Source organism: Pinus tabuliformis, chromosome Q, assembly GCF_031772625.1.
Source record: "Pinus tabuliformis cultivar Carrire ecotype Pingquan chromosome Q, CPIR1, whole genome shotgun sequence".
In the NCBI taxonomy this organism is placed as follows: Eukaryota; Viridiplantae; Streptophyta; class Pinopsida; order Pinales; family Pinaceae; genus Pinus; species Pinus tabuliformis.
The window spans coordinates 1,030,079,743-1,030,089,063 of record NC_142296.1 but is presented as its reverse complement, the minus strand read 5'-3'; the positions used below and the strand labels follow the sequence as shown (position 1 = coordinate 1,030,089,063).

The following is a 9,321-nucleotide window of genomic DNA, read 5'->3' as shown; positions in this document are numbered from 1 at the left end:
GTTTGCAAACTTTTGAATTATGAGTAATTTCTCTGCTTGAAGATTGCCACTATACAAAGCCTTAAACTCTCCATAAAGCTATACTCAACTTTTTTCATTTCTTCCCTACCTCATCGATACTGCAAATGGGGCATTGTTGGATGATCTAGAGAACATAAAGAAAAACCATTTGAACCACCATACCTTCATGGTTACAAATTTTATCTCCGTTGGGTTCATTATCTCTAACATAAACAATGTAGCTGTAAAAATTCAAGGAACTGAAACTTTTTCAATAGCAACCAAGTTTGCAAACTTTTGAATTATGAGTAATTTCTCTGCTTGGAAGATTGCCACTATACAATGGCTTACACTCTCCATAAAGCTATACTCAACTTTCTTCATTTCTTCCCTATCTCATCGATACTGCAAATTGGGCATTGTTGGATGATCTAGAGAACATAAAGAAAAACCATTCGAACCACTATACCTTCAGGGTTACAAATTTTATCTCCATTGGTTTCATTATCTCTAACATAAACAAATGCCAACTGATCCTGAGGATTAAAAACTTCTAATTCATTGAACAAAAGGCAAGAAAATAAGTTTGTTGAAAGGTTGTGCTTTCTCAATATCAGTGTAGTATCTGGCACATCACTGTTGTAGGAAAGGTTTTTAGAGCTCCAAGGTTGCAAACCATCTGCACAGTAATGATCCATTTGATATCTCACAGCTTCTTTATTCCATACAATAATCATTGGTGGTTTTGAATTTCGCACCACATTAAAAGTATCAACAAATTCTTCCCACTGTTTAGATCCCACATATGCAAAGACCAAATCACGATTACCAGATGCAGCAGCTTTTAATGTCTTGATTAACTGCAATGATTTGTCTTCCGTTTCATCCTTCACAATTGTAAGGACCATAGGCCTTTGGTCATCCTTTAACAACTTCAAAGTTTCATATCTTACTGGGACACACAATGACAACAAACTTTGTTGGATAAACTCTTGCAAAAACTCTCCTTCGAAGGGACCATAAAATATGTCTTGCTCATTGTATTTCGGGCGAATGACCAACAAAGTTGGCTTCTTGTCAAAATCATATTCCACCATAGTTTCATCTGAAATTTCCTTTGCTACTGAAAACCATGCTCTTTTCTTGTATTGCTTCCCAAAATCTACCAGTAGGGATTCTTCCACACCAAAACCAATAAATATGGGAAATTTTTTAACAGATGCTTTGATAAATTCATGAACTTCAACATTTGCTTTTAGAACATAAACTTCTGGAGCAGCCTTTTTTTTCAGATAAGGAACAAGTGAATCTGCTTTCCGTGGGCCTGAGTAATCTCACATCATATTTCGAAACAAGACTGTTGAACTTATCTGCATCTATTTTGGCAAAGCACAATGAAAGTGTCAGAGTTAGCAAGTACTTGAGCAGCAGCATCCAGCAAACCCAACGAATTTGTTGATCTGAAGCCAATAAAGTTGCTTACAGGATAACTAGACAAAATGACCTTTTCATGATGCCATTAGCTAGACCACATGAGCAAGTAGGTAACAGAGCCCCAAATGAATTCTTTATCTTAGGTTCTAGAACCAAAGAGCATGCACAGGTAACAGATACAGTAGCAACATGATTAATTGCAGTTTCAATAGTTACTGAATTGACAGTAGGCACTTGTGACAAATACTTTCTTCTTGAAAAGATATTCAACTGCTGATATGGTGTGTAATTATAAATGAAAATATCAGAGCTGAGTGTTTATTTTTTAGAAATCCGTCCATTATGAGATCTGGAAATATACCCATCATAAAACAAAGAAAATATCCCAAACTTCTTACGATTTTGCAAAAATTCTCGTCAGTAATCTAATTGATACCCCTCTGCAAAAAAACCATGTTTCAGATTTTTTAAATTCCTCTCCATTTCCTCAGAAAATGAGCCCAAAATTCAATGCCTGGAAACCAATGTGAATTTCGAGTTTTGGTCAAATCTGTCGAACGTGCATATCTGCTAATTCCTCTATGAAATTCTCTTCCTGAGAATTCAAATTGATATGCCCCTTTGCTTTGCCTAATACCCTGATTCGAATGCCCGCAATTTGGTTTGAGTAGCTTTAAGCTCTGCTTCAAGCTCTGTCGTGCATTCATATAGCTTTGATTCTCGAAGCTCCAGCTTTCGCTTCAACCATAGTGATATTATGTGTTCTTCTAATGGAGGCATTACCCATAATTACATACTCAGCACAAAGTCAATGATATCAGATTCTTTGAAGTCCCATATAGATCCAGCTGCAATGGGGGCTAAACAAAAAATCAGATGTTGTTTTCTTGTACAATCAAATTGAACAAAGCCAATTCTCTGAAGAAACTTGATCCAGAGGAGGATCAGGGCAAATCAGGGCAAAACTGATGAAAAGTAAGGAAGAAGTTTTCCCCATAGCAACACAACAATTCACCCCAGGTTTGCATATTTCAAAAGTGCTATTATGGTCATCCACTGAAATGTTTCTTTGAAACAACAACTGCAACAAATCTGATGTAATGGGTAACCAAATGAGGAGTAGTCTAACCAGGCGGAGGAATTGCCCGGAAAATTTTTTAGACAAATATTTTAATTGATGTATCTAGACAAATATAATATTATTCCAGAAATTGTTTTTAATTCATTAGAGTGAATGATCATGCAAAACATAGGGTAGTTTATGTTACATTCAAGTAGAATAAATGGATGTTTATATTCAAGTAGAATAAGATAATATTTACATTTAATTTTGTGATTGATCTTAAAAAAGGATTTTGCTCAAAGATGTTGATTTAGATGATCATTATAATAATATTGGACATCAAATTTAGATTACAAAAAATAAAAGCCATTGCAAGAAAACAATCCATATAAATAAATGTGATGTAAAGGATGTACTTAACGTACTTAATTTACTTGATTGAATTTAATTTTGTCATTTTAAAAATCTATCAATATATATGCAAAAGTAATTTTCAATATTTTCTCTATATTAAATATTCTTTAGTAGTTATATATATATATATATATATATATATACAAATTTTGATTTAATTTAAACCTATTGATGTAAAATACATCATGCAAATTATATAACACTATTAAATTAACATAATCTGTCACTATACTAAATAGGCATAATCAAATTTAATAAACACTTAAAATCAACATTTTCTAGTCTTGGTTTATTAAAATTATATTGAAGTAGTTAAGTATATTTTTCAAGGGTTCCCAAATTTTTGTTGTTAAACTTTGAGACTATACAGTAATCATTTTGTGGAGAGGCTTTAAACTTAGGTTGGCTTATTCAAACTCCTTAGATTCTTTCTAATTTGATTTTATTTCGACCCTATGTGTTTGGTGTTTGATTTACTTTGGATTTGAGTCCCTTTGTGTGTATCCCCCTCTCTCTCCCCCACACACACATACATTCCCTGGCATCTTGTTAGATGCAACACTTAACAAATCCTTGAGCTTTGGTACGAAAATTGGTTATAATGGTTTGGATTTGAGTCCCTTTGTGTGTATACCCCTCTCTCTCCCCCACACACACATACATTCCCTGGCATCTTGTTAGATGCAACACTTAACAAATCCTTGAGCTTTGGTACGAAAATTGGTTATAATGGTCTCTAGTTTTGGTGCTTTGCTACTCCATGGGATAATTTTGGTTTTTAATAGCCTTTTTTTGCTTGTTTCAAGTTTCTTTATCTTAGATTTTACTTGATTTCATAGTTGAAGTTATTGAATATCAAGATAAACAATAAATATACAAAAAATTGCAAGCACATGTGAAGATGATCAATAATAACAAGTCTACTATTTGCACTTTTTAAGTGAAGGTCCAGGACAAGTAACCTAGAGACAAAATGCACCATGTTAAGGAATTTGGTTGTTCCTCTAAGCAAGAATGTCAACTCAAGGACCTCAAATCAAATAACTCTAGGCCATTTAGTACAAGGAGAACTCAAGGAGGAAGATATTGTGGAAATCTCTTTGAAGTTATAAATCAATGAGTAAGAGCTAGAGCTCCTTAATAAAAAACCTAATGAAGCTATGAGCTACAACATGTTCTATTTAGAGAATTTTTACTAGAGTTATATATGTGTGTTTGTGTGAAAGTTTCTACAAAATCTAAAATGGGAGTAGAGACTAGGTGTTTTTGTTAAGAGACATTTGTAAGTTTGTTATTTTTGTTTTGGATCTATTATACTCGTCCAGAGTACAAAATTCACTCTGGAGTACTTAGCATTGGATTTATCTAGAACTTGTTGGCAGATGTGCAAGATGCGTTCAATAACCCTGGTTACTTTATCATCCTTGGATTTTTGATATGTGGATTTTGCCTATGTAGTCGTATGAGGCATGGCAACATCAATCAAACAAAATGGTTGAAATTCCAAACCCACTTGAAAGGGGTTTTGACCTGTTAAGCTATGGAAAGTTTTTTTACACATAAGGAAGGATTTCATCCCATGTTTGTGGATGCTTGGTGTTGTACATGCACAAGATGTGTATGATCATCTAGTTGACAGCCTTTGTTTGGCCATGAGTCTGGGAATACAAATTTGCAAGGCCTAAAAATTTGTGAAGCACTATTAGAGTAGTCAGGGATGACCAATCCTGAATGACTTGGATCTTATCCAGATCCACATGCACGCCTTGCTCATTAATGATGTAACCCATATATTGGACTTGGCTCATGCCAAAGGTGAATTTCTCCAAGTTGGAGCATAGTTTGTGTTGTTGCAAGGTTTGAAGGACTTATTGAATGTGTTGCAAGTGCTCTTCCCAATTCTTGCGGAAGATGATAATGTCATCCATATGTATAACCACGAATGATTTTGTAAAAGGCTGCAAGATGTCATCCATCAGCCTCATAAAAGTTGCATGGGAATTTGTCGACCCGAAAGGCATGGCCAACCACTCAAAAATACCCTCCTTGGATTTGAACGCAGTGTTCCATACATATGTGGGCTCTATTGGAACCTGGTGATAGCCAGACTTTAAATCGATCTTGTTGAAGTACTTGGCCCCCTTGAGTTGTTCAAGAAGGTCATCAATCTATGGGATTGGATATATGTTCTTGACAATGATTTTATTTAGTGCTCGATAATCAATGTAGAGTCTCCAGGTCCCATCCTTCTTTTGTACAAGTACAATCATGCTCCTATAAGGTGAGGAACTTGGTCGAATATGCCCTTTTTGCATCAAATCCTAGATCTTTTTCTTGATTTCTTCATTTTCTAGAATAGAGTGGCGCTATATATTAGGATTCATATTGATTGAATGTTTAACCTGAGAGTATAAAGGTACCCCTGTGGGTGAGGAGAAGATGTCTCTGTATTCTTCCGCAACCTTATCCACAGGTTTCTGTTGCGTGGTGAAACTCACCCGATTCTGCTTCCCATATACATAATTTATGTATTTATATGTTGAAATAAATAAAATTTAAAAAATTATAATAGGGAGAAAACACATAGTTTTACATATTACGTATTTAATTTTATCTAAATGATTAAAATTATTTAATAATTTATAATGATAAATATTACAAGAAAAATAGTGGAGCAGATAGTGTACACAGATTCATTCAAAACAATTCATATATTTCTCTACACAAAACCAAAATACAAGCCACATAAATAGTGTTCATGAGATCCAACAAATTCTAAACAAGGAATTGCTTGTTGATAAAATCTCTCAACAAAACTCCAACAACCAACAACCTAATCCTACCTATATACTAATGTAATCATTATTCCAAATCCTCCTTTTAATGATTACATTACATCATTACATAGATTAATACAAAAATGACAAATTACAATTCACATGTCACATTTGTTTGACTGGTCTTCCTTGACACTTATCCCCACTCTGAAGTCTCCTAGAAAATGTTCTTTTCACCACCACAATCTTTGAGCTTCCCATTGAACTCATTTAAGACATAACCACGTTTAACAATCTTTGATGAACTTTGTATAGTTGACGCTTCTCGAACTCCTGAAGGACAATCTCGATACTAGACTGTATCTAGCAATCAATTCCACATATGGTCTTTCTACACACATGGATCTCATAAAATAACTTGTAACTGATGCTCTTGAAGCCCAGATCACAACAAGATTCATCAGCATATAACAAATTCATACAATTAACTTAGCGATGAGTTCTCTCAGTACCAAAGAACGTTAAGAACCACTAATTTAATTATATTCCTTTGTTCATTAATTGGTTCTGCGCTTTTTACATCCATACTTAACAAAAAAAACTTAGAAAAATCATAAAACTATCCGCTATCATCAGAGCATAAACAAGTTACCATGTCCCTCCTTGGCACAAGTAAACTCAATGCACGAAGCTCTGTAATACAATAAGCAAACAACACATATTTCATTAAATTTGGAAGATTTTTATTACAATGAGATAACTAGAATTGAGTTTCTTGGTTATTATGAAATTCTAGATCCACTATTTAATTCCAAATTTAATGAAATATGTGTTAAACCAAAAAATCATCTAGAAAACCAGCGTATTGTGACTGCCATTTGTAAGACGCATTCATTGATGTGCCTATGTTATATCATGTTAAACATGACTCATGACAACTCAAACATGCATGTTGGTCTATGTCTCAGCTAGGCTTACAACACCCAAGTATCTTCTATGAAACTCAAACACATCTTGTGCTAATGACTTAGTAAATATATCAGCCAATTGATCACTAGATTTACAAGGATTCAAGTGAACTTCTCCATTGTTCACAAGTTCTCCAATAAAGTGATATCTAGTATCAATATGCTTTCTCTTTTGATGAAACACACTATTCTTGAATAGTGCAATCGTTGAGGTGTTGTCACAGTAAATTGTTGTTGATCCTTGTTGTTTCTACTTGAGTCCATCAAATACTCTTCTTAACCACACTGCTTGACATGCTGCTATTCTACTTCTGCTGACGAAAGTGTCACAATGGGCTGCTTCTTAGATGCCCATGAAATCACACCTCAACCAAGGTGGAACACAAAACCAGAAGTGCTCTTCCTATCATCCAAACTATCTGCAAAATCATTATATGTGTATCCAATCAAATCCTTCTTTTATGTGTTTGCATACATTATGCCACAATCTCTAGTTCCTGCTATGTATCTCAGAATTCATTTTCCCACACTCCAAATTCCTTAACATGGTGCATTTTGTCTCTAGGTTACTTGTCCTAGACCTTCACTTAAAAAGTGCAAATAGTAGACTTGTTATTATTGATCATCTTCACATGTGCTTGCAATTTTTTGTATATTTATTGTTTATCTTGATATTCGATAACTTCAACTATGAAATCAAGCAAACTCTAAGATAAAGAAACTTGAAACAAACAAAAAAAGGCTATTAAAAACCAAAATTAACCCATAGAGTAGCAAAGCACCAAAACTAGAGACCATTATAACCAATTTTCGTACCAAAGCTCAAGGACTTGTTAAGTGTTGCATCTAAGAAGATGTCAGGGAATGTATGTGTGTGGGGGGGAGAGAGAGAGGGATACACACAAAGGGACTCAAATCCAGAGTAAATCAAACACCAAACACATAGGGTCGAAATAAAATCAAATTAGAAAGGATCTAAGGAGTTTGAATAAGCCAACCTAAGTTTAAAGCCTCTCCACAAAATTATTATTGTATAGTCTCAAAGTTTAGCAACAAGAATTTGGGAATCCTTGAAAAGTATACATAACTACTTTAATATAATTTTAATAAACCAAGACTAGAAAATGTTGATTTTAAGTGCTTATTAAATTTGATTAGGCCTATTTAGTATAGTGACAAATTATGTTAATTTAATAGTGTCATATAATTTGCATGATGTATTTTTACATCAATAGGTTTAAATTAAATCAAAATTTGTATGTATATATATATATAATACAAAACTACTAAAGAATATTTAATATAGAAAAAATATTGAAAATTACTTTTGCATATATATTAATAGATTTTTAAAATGATAAAATTAAATTCGATCAAGTAAATTAAGTACATCTTTTACATCACATTTATTTATATGGATTGTTTTCTTGCAATGTCTTTTCTTTTTTGTAATCTAAATTTGATGTCCAATATTATTATAATGATCATCTAAATCAACATCTTTGAGCAAAATCCTTTCTTAAGATCAATCACAAAATTGAATGTAAATATTAACTTATTCTACTTGAATATAAACATTGACTTATTCTACTTGAATGTAACATAAACTACCCTATGTTTTGCATGATCATTCACTCTAATGAATTAAAAACTCTTTCCTAAAAAGTTGAGCTTGGGTGCAAAGCAACTTGGTATCTATTTCATTCTTCATAGAGATTTCGAATTTAAATTTCTCGAATAATATTATATTTGTCTAGATACATCAATTAAAATATATGGAAATAAATAATAAAATATAAAATCAAAATTATATATATATATATATATAGCCACGGGAATGGTGGTAAATCAGGAGAAGTCCTCCATCACTTTGGTAGGTACTTCTGTAGCTGAATCATATTCGGCTATGCAGGCTTTTCCATTTATCACTCAGCCTCTGGATCGAGGTCTTAAATACCTTGGATATTGGCTAAAGCCTACAAATCAAAAAATAGCTGACTGGGTGTGGCTTGTCACCAAGATTGAAAAGAAAATATCATGTTGGTACTTCAGATACCTCTCCAGAGCGGGAAGGTTAACTCTGATCAAATCAGTGCTGGAAGCGACCCCTGTTTTTTGGATGGCATTAGCATGGATCCCCCGGAACATCCTCTCAAAGATTCAGAGACTATGCAACAGATACTTGTGGGCTAGAAAGGAAGAGAAGCGCACCTTTGCTTGGATCTCCTGGAGCAAGATTGCTCTCCCCAAGAAATGGGGGGGATGGGGATTAAAGGACCTGGCATCCTTTGCAAAAGCTCTTGCTGCAAAGATGGGTTGGGCGCTGCTGACTTCCCACAGTCTATGGACTGACATAGCATACCATAAGTACATCTGGCCTCTCGACATCATCGATTGGGCTAGACTTCCAAACTGGAACAGAACGGGCATCTCTTCCATATGGAAAGCCCTCCTACACTCCCTCCCCCTTCTCAGAAGCAATATCGTGTGGCGCATCAGAAGTGGAAACAGAGCTCGCATAGGTATGGACCCATGGAGTGGATGCGGAGGTAGACACAGGCTTCCACCGGATCTGATTGCCCTCCTAAACTCCCGTGGCATCAGGGTGCTTGCACAGATTGCTGATCCTGAGGGCTCTGACATACTACACCAGGCTTGGAAATCT

The 9,321-nt window shown here is 34.4% G+C and overlaps 1 pseudogene; it reads right to left on the bottom strand.

Moving 5' to 3' along the window:
• Positions 1-211: 211 nt before the first annotated feature.
• On the bottom strand, positions 212-2,214 carry LOC149223002 (protein disulfide isomerase-like 5-2 pseudogene; annotated as a pseudogene).
• Between the last annotated feature and the right edge of the window lie 7,107 nt (positions 2,215-9,321).